The sequence below is a fragment of the Engraulis encrasicolus genome, chromosome 1 (assembly GCF_034702125.1).
Source record: "Engraulis encrasicolus isolate BLACKSEA-1 chromosome 1, IST_EnEncr_1.0, whole genome shotgun sequence".
In the NCBI taxonomy this organism is placed as follows: Eukaryota; Metazoa; Chordata; class Actinopteri; order Clupeiformes; family Engraulidae; genus Engraulis; species Engraulis encrasicolus.
The window spans coordinates 31,592,027-31,602,026 of record NC_085857.1 but is presented as its reverse complement, the minus strand read 5'-3'; positions in this window follow the sequence as shown (position 1 = coordinate 31,602,026).

Here is a 10,000-nt window from a genome sequence, read left to right as displayed (position 1 = left end):
AAACCGCCCAATCTGGCAACACTGCTTGGGCTCGGCCAAGATGAGAAAGAGATTACTCCGACCATGTGAGAGTAAATATAGCTGGTGGTGATAACGTTTTAATTAGACCGACCCGTGCTTGTCTGGCAGGGTACGATCGATGGAGGTGATTTATGCATAATGGAAAGAGTTTTAGCTTCGAAATTAGTAACACATAAGCTGCCACTCGTCCAGTAGGCACACACCCAAAATACAGACAGAGAGAGACAGAGACAGAGAAAGAGACAGAGAGAGTATCGGCTATAAATAAAACGCACACCTAAACACAAACACACACACACGCACGCACGAACATACACACTACACTCACTTTTGCTTACTTCAGCAACTACCTTGAGCTGTGCTGACTAAGAGTGTTTTTAATGCATGAAAAGGTAAATAAACACTAAGCAGCCATAAATACACAAAAACACGCAAGCCACAAAAACATAAATAACATTGACCGTAAATAAATGAAGAAAATGCGTACATTTACATGTTTTCTCTCTCTCTCTCAACTCTCCTCTCCTCTCCTCTCCTCTCCTCTCCTCAACTCTCCTCTCTTCTGTTCTCCTCTCCTCTCTTCTACAGTCTCTCTGTCTCTCCCTCTCATGCATGCAAACATGCACAGATGCACAGTCACACAAAGAGAACAAAGAGTTGAAATGGAATTATCAATCATGCATTTATTCAAAACCTGATGAACTCTCTACAGAAGACTATGAATAGACTGAAAGACAGAGAGAGAGAGAGAGGGAGAGAGAGAGGGAGAGAGAGAGAGAGAGAGAGAGAGAGAGAGAGAGAGAGAGAGAGAGAGAGAGAGAGAGAGAGAGAGATACTGATCCAGAGACTACAGAGATATCTCTGCATCACGCACACTGACAAAGTGTGTATCACACATAATAAAAGGTACAAAAACTATATATTTACAGTATGCATATAATTTCACACACTCTCTCTCTCACACACACACACACACACACTTTCTCAGAAAATAGTGGGAGATTCCTCCTAACTCCCACACAGACAAACACACACACACACACACACACACACACACACACACACACACACACACACACACACACACACACACACACACACACACACACACACACACACACACACACACACACACACACACACACACACACACACACACACACACACACCTTGAAGATTGTGCAGAAGCATATTTCACACATATTTCACTGGCAAGTCTGAGACATCTACTGACACACACACACACACACACACACACACACACACACACACACACACACACACACACACACACACACACACACACACACACACACACAAACACACACAAGCAAGCATGCAAGCACACAACTAGGACAGCTTGACCGGGCCCAGGACAAAGTCATTTGAAGGGCACACCCACCCAAAACATACAGTGGACCCAATTCTGGGCCACCTCTCTCGAGGCCCGGGACAACTGACCCCTTTGACCCCCTCGTTTGGGCTTCCCTACACATACACACACAGACAACCACTGGGCAAAAAGGCTCTGTTTCCGGGGATGTTTGTATGAAGATATTTCTGGATATTTCCAATATACGGAGATATATTGATAGATACGGTACTGATACGCTGGTGCCAATTTTCATATATGGAGCATATCCGAATCTCGGAATGGGACAGTTTCGACATGAGACAAATCCGGATGCCGTTTTCTCACCTGATATGGCACGTGCTTCACGTATTTGATGCAGATACTCTCACGGATGTGTTCCATTCTTGTAGTTGTATATCTCCGGATCTGTGAGGCATGGGACGACCCATACCTCCCACGACCAGGCAATAAATTGATTTCACAGGCATTTATGTACATGCCTTTATCACGCTAGGTGTTTTTAGCTTCTTCCCCAAAGTTGTTACAACAATGAACTCACACGTACTGGACAATGTTCATCTATAAACGACTGTGCACCTTGCAGGGAAGCTCAAATCTCAGAATACTTTGTATAATGACAAAAAAAGCTTTCTATTCTATTACTTAGGTCTATTACAACTTAGTCTTGCCTGGTTACCATCCTAATCACGAGTGAGATTGTCTTTCAGATCGAAACGATTGTGGAAGCTGAGGATTTCCCAACATGTGACGGGCATGTTGCCACATCAGTGATGTTGCCAAAGTTGCCGAAATTACTTATGCTGACGTTAGGTTAAACTGCCCTACAAAAGGTAAACAGCAGTGCCAACAATGAAACTGAGGGGAAAAAATGCCTTCAAAGACTTGGTATGTTGGATATTGTAGTTACTGCAAATTTGACATAGCAATATTTGTAAAACAGGGCACATTTTGACCATAACTCTTAGTCACAAGATAAAGGAGGTCTTTATGAAAATCATTTTCAGAATGAACACATTTTCAGAATGAACCTACGGTAATTGGTTACTGCACTTTGCCTTTGTAAGGCAGTATACTTCTTTCAACATAATATAATAGACACAAATCTACTGCAAAACAAAACAATTGGCCACCTTTAATTACTGCTAAATCCAGCTAAAATCATATTAATTAAAGACAATATTTGTTGTTTTGAATGTTCTTTCTTTAATGGCTTATTTTACATTTACATGTAATCATATTTCAAGCTTTGTCGGCTCAGAAGGGGGGGGGGGGGGGGGTCACGAAGAAGAACCGGCCACTATACGGTCACTCGTCTTCCGGGGCTGGCAGGGCTTCTATTGAAGTACGCAGCAAGGCGCACAAACTTATACCATCGCTGACAGAAGCACAAACAAATGTGCACTTGTTTCCCATTCAGGCACAAGGCTAGCATCGTTCCTTTGAGGTAGTCGTGGTCGTTCCTCCTCAGACATCCTGCGCACCAGCCACTGCTTGTATAGCAACTAAAATTGGGCAGTTTTAAACAATGTGTTTAATCATAAAAAATATGTACAGTTCAAAACCACACTCATGCTTGTTTACATGAAAATGCAGAGAATGGTACATGAGTATATACTGCAGGATTTTCACAAGTTGATTCCGCAGAATCAACCAAGCATAGTTTCAATTGTGGTTTTCCACAGGAGTACAGTAGCTGTCATTGTATTACCCTTACAAAAATTAACCAGGTTCTACTATTTTACTTTGTTACACTCTCTTTGCCATAAAACCATGGTACCCCCACGTTCCTTATGCTTGCATCTCTTAAGCCTGGTTTAGAATCGTCCTTTAGTTGGAGGAAACGTTAAGGTCAGCAGCGGTAACGGCAGATCAAGTACCAAACCGCCACAACGCCCTCCCTTTTAGCGTTTGAATAGACCCCTTGCCGCGTTCTACGTATAGTTCTCCCAGTTTGAATTGTTCGCGATCTGCCACTGCCCCACCAGAAGTATGTGCTCCCCAACTGATGGAGGAGTCTTTTTAAAAAAAATTTTATTATTGTTTAATATGACAGTTACAGTGCAGATGATGACATGAAGCAAGTGGGAGAAGGAGGATGGGGAAGGGCTGGCAAAGGGAAACAGGCCAGGAAATTGAGCCGGGCGGTCGCATTGGCAAAACGATGTGCCCTGCCATATGCTCCATGGTAGGGCCTGACGGAGGAGTCAAACAGACCTTTAGTGTTGGCTGCCCATTTGCAATTACCTTTGTTCAAATGCGGTCATTCTAAAAACCAACAATAGTACTCGGAAGAAAGCGAAAGGGGATAATGGCTAATTGCCCCTGAGTGAGTAGTGACAAAGAAAGTGACATGGCAGGTTGTTTGATGGGGTTGGGTTGTTGTGTTTTACCTACCCGCTCACGTCTGCTCATCAAATTTTTTGTTTTTTTTTTTTTTCCTTTTTTTTTCTCATCGTCATCAGTCTTCCCCGCAAGGCCCAGTTGTTTGACTTTTAAGATTCTCAAAGAATCTATTTCAGGCTTATGCGAGGACAGGGAAAAGAAAATGAGTTAGTCTTTTTTATACATCATAATCACATAATGAGTATGAGTACTCTCTGGTCCCAGCTCTACCCAGATTTCCTTTACTAGGCCTGGATGAGGGCATTGTGACCTCCGTAACTATTAGGTAATATACAGCTGAAACAGAATACATTACAATCTCTACACAAGTTTTCATTACTTTATGTCTAACGGTTGTAATGGTGATCTAATATACAGTGCACGGCAAATAAGGACATACACCCCTGTTGAAAAAAGTACATGTGAATATATATATTTTTTAAAAATACATACGTTGTTCCAAAAGGATTATAGAGTAACTGTAATACAAGATTTTTCATCTTATGGCAGAATAGTAAGGTCAGTTGTATAACTTGAATGACATATTTTTTTTGGGGGGGTCCAATTTTTTTGTGCAATTTTACTATGTTATAACTGTCGAGATTGAGGGGCGTGCTGGACCGAAACGTTCTTGAAATTGATATGGATTTAAAGGGAGGTCATCGGTGTGTGCTGTTTCAGCCTTGCCTTACATTGACTTTTACATTATGAGTCCCCACCAGGCCAAATAGATGTGGTGTGAGATTTGAATGAAATCATGTGGAGAGGGTATGTATCATGTTCGGCTTCAGTAGTAACGGGGTAATGTCGGTCAAGCACTGTTTCCTTTTTGAGTGAAATTCAGCTTGCCTCCTGTTTGATGGCTTCCACACATGCCCTAATCCGTGCAACGATCACTACATGCTTGACTTTAAGCAGGGCACTTTTTCTTTGTTGTGAAGGTTACAGCTGATACTAGGGAGGAGGTGGGGGGGGGGCGTGGCAGGCTGTTATGATAAGGGTTCAAGGGGGGTGTTTGGAGGCTTGTGATGAGTCCTAGGGGGCGGTTTGCTCTAAAAATGGTTGGGAGAACACTGATCTAAAGCGAATATGTTTTATCTTGGTGTCATTAGATCACAGTACATGGTTCCCATATCAGATATCACTTAGTCTGTTTGACTTATGGAGTCTTGATATTACAATTTTGCATCCTGTAGATGGTGTCTATGCTGGTGTGGGGTTTTTGATTACAAAAATATTATATTATAATTTAATTATGTGATGTGTAGAAAGAAAGTGCCTCATGCTGTTAGTCTTGCTAGGTTGTATGGTCAGTATGGAGCGGTCGGTATGTGACCGAGGAGGCCGCAGGTGGAAGCTGTTTTTCTCATCTAGAATCTTGCTTGGTAACTGTTCGGTGTTCTACGGTACTTCTTGCAGTGCATGGTTACGTCGCATTTGGTTGTCCTTCTTTGCTCAATTGTCTGTAGTGTTGTGCTTGGGCCAGTTCGAAGTTATGGAATATACGTGTATTTGTTTGGCATGGTGGTTAAGATATGAGTGGGTAAGAAAGGGGTTGAGGGATTTGGCGTGATGTTGCGGGACCTTCTAGGCACCGCATGTGTCGGGGTTATGGGGGGGGTCCATAAGGGGCTCCTGATGTTGGGAATATTATTTGGTCTTTAATGTTGGGGGGTCGAGGGGGGGGGGGGGGTGAGGAGGCGGGGGAGTTGGGGGGGTGGTTGGGGGGGGGTCTGGGGGGGGGGGTGGGGGGGGGGGGGGGGAGGGGGTGGAGGTGTTGGGGGGGGGGGGGGCGGCCGAGAGGCATGGGCGGGGAGGCCGCGGGGTTGGATGAAGGGTGGTGGGGGGGTGCGTGGAATGGGGCTGGTGTGGGCGGGGGGTGGGAGGGGGGGGGGGGAGACTTGAGAGGAGGTTGGGGAGGGTGGGGGGGGGGGAGCGGGGGGGTGGGGGGGGGGGAGGCGCGCGGGGGAGGGGGGGGGGGGGGGGGTGGCAGGGGGGGTGGGGGCAGTGAGGGGTGGGGGGGGGGGGGGCGGGTGGGGGTGGAGGGCGGGCGGGAGGAGGGGTGGGGGGGCTGGGTGTGGGGTGGGGGGGAGTGGGGGGTTGAGAGAGCGGGGGGGGGGGGGGTGTTGGTGAACGGAGTTGGGGGGCGTGTGGCGGGGTGGGGGATGGGGGTGCTAGGGGGGAGGAGGCGGGTGTGCGGGGGGGGGGGGGGGGGGTGGGGGGGGGGAGGGGATGGGGGGGGAGGGGGGGATGAGGGTGGAGGGGGCGGGCCGGGGCTGGTGTGGTGATCTGAGGGGGGGGGGGGGGGGGGGCAAGTACGGCGGGGGGTGTGGGGTGGGGGCGGGGACGGAGGGTAATGGGGGAGGGGGGGGGGGTAGGGGTGGTGAAAGGGGGGGCGCGAGGGGGGGGTCTGGAGCGCGGGGATTAGGGCGGGGTGGGGGCGGAGGGGGGGGTGAGGGGGCGTGTGGGGTGCGGAGGGGGGGGGTGATGGGGGAGGGGGGTGGGGTGGGGCGGGAAGGGTGTGGGGGGGAAGGGGGGGGGGATAGGGGGGGAGATGTGGCGGGGGGACGGAGAATGCGGGGGTTGGGGGGGAGAGACGAGCCGGGGTGGGCGCAGCGGCGGGGGGGGAGGGGGGGGGGGGGAGGCGGGGGTGGGGGAGGGGGGGGGAGGGTGGGGGGGGGGGGGGGTGGATGAGAGATGGGGTGGGTGGGGGGGAGGGGGGGGGGGGGGAGGGGGGTGGGGGGGTGCGCGGGGGTAGAGGGTGGAGGTGTGGGAGGGGGAGGGGAGTGTGGGCGGGGGGGGGGGATGGGGGCAGGGGAGTGGGGGGGGGGGGCGGGGGGGTAAGGTGGGTGTGGAGGGGGGGCGGGGGGGGGGGGAGGAGGGGGGGGGTGGTTGTTGGTTGTTGTGGTGATTTGTTGGTTGGTTGTTTTTTGGTAGAGTTTTGGTTGGTTTTTTTTTTCTATTTTGTGGTGGTTTTTTTTGTTGTGTTGAGATTATTTGGTGGGTTTGTTTTTTTTCTTGGTTTTTTAGTTTTTTTTTTTTTTCTTTTTTTCATTGTTTTTCCTTGTTTTGCGGTTTTTGTTTTTTTACTTTTTTTGTGTCGTTTATTGGTTCTTCATTTTGTTGTGATTTGTTGTTTGTTTGGTCTTTTGTTGTTTGGCTTTCGGGGTTTTGGTTCGGGTTGTTTCGTTTTTTTTCGTGGTCTTGTCGGGCGGTTTGTCTGGTGCGTGTCGTGTTTATCTTTTTTTTTTTTTTTTTTATTGTGAGTGCTCGTTTTGTTGCTGCTGTGTGTGTGTGGTTCTCTCGTTTTTTTTCATTCAAGTTATTCTATTGACCTTACTTTTCTGCCATTCAGTAAGCTGATAAGATGTTGTATTACATCTTACTCTTATGTCATTTGGAAATAACTTGTGTGTTTATTGAAATATTGTTCAAAATATTACTTTTTCAACAGGAGTGTACTCATCAAACATATATATGTCATCTGGTTGCATTACATCTTTCTCTATTAATAGCACTTTGATCACAGAAGTATGGGCTGGATTGCTCAGAGTAAACCTGTTTACTGGCCTGTGGCCAAGTGTCACTGCAACTCTTCCTCCAACGCACGATGTGTTCGCCTCACTCATGCGATGATGAAAAAAAATGATAACACCATCACATATTGTTTTGCTAAGAAAGTTCATGTGATGTTCACTAGCCGAAATGGGTTTAATGCAGAGAAAGAATTTTCCCCTAGGGGACCAATAATTGGCTCCATCCAAAATGGGCTAAAAAATACTGTTACAATCAGTGGACAATTGTTCTTGAATTTCCCAAGGGATGAATAAAGTGCTTAGTTGATACCGTTGAATAAGTACCTTAATATGTAAAAAGACAGTGCTGAACCTTATGATTGTTTTCTCTAGTTTGACGATGAGAACCTCAGGGTTATTTGAGATGGTTAAAAATGGATAATTGCACATGATAAAGGCTAGATTCATTTTTTCTTTCCCTTAAAAACATGCAGTCAAATTATGATTACCGACAGGTCCTGAGGAACTCCGGAGGGTTCTGGGTTCATTGGATGGGTTGGGGTTGCGGGGTGTTGATTATGCAATTGCAACCACCGTCTCATGGAGTGTCTATGACATTCATGGAAGCTGGAGGAGTGTAGAATAGAGTGAAGTACTTTTTATCATGTTAGGCCTAATTCCAAACAAAATTAAGGTGTTTATCAGCTTACATAAATACACAAATACAAAACCAAAACATGCAGAGGCCTTATACACATCAGTCTTACACATTCTCTCTCTCTCTCTAGCTCTCTAGCTCTCTCTCTCTCTCTCTAGCTCTCTCTCGCTCTCTCTCTCACTCTCTCTCTCTCGCTCTCTCACTCTCTTTCTATCTCTCACTCACTCACTCTCTTTCTATCTCTCACTCACTCACTCACTCACTCACACAGTCCTAGATGGGCATCATGTCATCCATACGATGTCATCAATTACCCTATAACAAAACAAATTCTTAAATTCACAATTTCTCGTTCTCTTCTTTCTGGCACAGAAGTCTCTAGCTCTATGTGTGCATTGGAGCAAGAGCAACGACAGGGCATACTCCTGTTCTGTCAAATAACATCGGAGGGGGCTTCTTTACCTCTGCCCCGTTCATAACGACACATGCTGTGACCATCTCTCATCTTACAGAAAGGCAATTGAGAGTGTGTGTTTTTCGCTTGGTCAAGGGGGACAAATCATATATTAGAACAATACAGCCACACTTTCAAGACTATACAAGGTGATAACTTAGTTGTGTGCGACATTCAGACACAAGTGTCCATGATGTCATTAACTTTTAGATATCACGGAAAATAAGCTTTATGTCAAACAAATCTAAACCAAATAGTCTCCTCCTAGCTAGTTAAAATGTAGCAGGTTACCAAATGTTGTCGTAATTTCAAAATCTAGCCCCTGCAGATATCCGACGTCATATATCCAATGTCAGTAAAACGTCTATGCATACATTCATTCGTGACACCGTATCACTTGCCCAAAGGTTTAGTATTTTTAGGTGGTGGCAGGCTAGCTAACGTTAACATCTGCCTACCAGACCGAAAAAGCTAGGCTAGCTAACATGCTAAGATAACCGTCCTTGTTTAGTGGACAGTACAAGGCGCTGGTTAGTTAGCAAGTTAGCTATACGGTCAGTCAGAAAACATTAGGAAAGTTAAACATTACAATATTCAGGCATGCTTTAATTTTGATCTAGAGCTACTTTAAGACAATACACCGTATGTTCCTCTAATCTGTTACTTCAACTTACCTCAGAATGTCTTAAAGTCTGGTCCATCCTCATCATGAAATTACCTCGAACAACCTCGCCAGCCATCTCACTTGGACACCGTCTCGGAGTCCTCATAGTCCCATAGCCTAGAGCTAGAACTAAATACGGTTTTTGATGGCTTAACAAGTCTGCGACAGATTTCTGGAAAGTCTGTGATAAAGATGCTGCCAACTAACGTACGACAGAAATCCAGATAGGAAGCGGCGGGCTGCCGCGCAGAGCTTCATAATCATAACGGCAGAGGGAGGGCCAACATTCTATTCAATGCGATTGGCAGCACACGTCATTCAAAATACCGGTATCCAGTCAAAATATCTCCGTATTCACCAAACACAATTCCGGAGTCAAAATATGCCAAGATTTTCACGGATTCTTGAAAAGTCGGGAAATGGTCGAAATCTGGTCCGAATATGCCGCGTGTCATAAAACATATCCAGTCAAAATATCTCCGGATTCAAGCCTATTTTGCACGCACACACATGCACGCATGCACGTACACGAACACGTACGCACACACACACACACACACACACACACACACACACACACACACACACACACACACACGTACGTATCCACCATTTGTCCCATTCTCCAGTGTGGGCTGTCAAGCCGCCACCAGCAGCCGAGCCTCAGCCTCATCTATCGTCCGATCAATATCTGACTGGCTAAGCCCCATCCATCAATACATCCCCATACTCTCCAGCACCCATCCAGGGACACCACACACACACACACACACGCACACACACACACACACACACACACACACACACACACACACACACACACACACATAAGCGAACGTGCACACACACGCACACACACACACACACAGCACACACGTGCAAGCACACGCATGCACACAAACACACGCACCTGCACACACACGCACACACA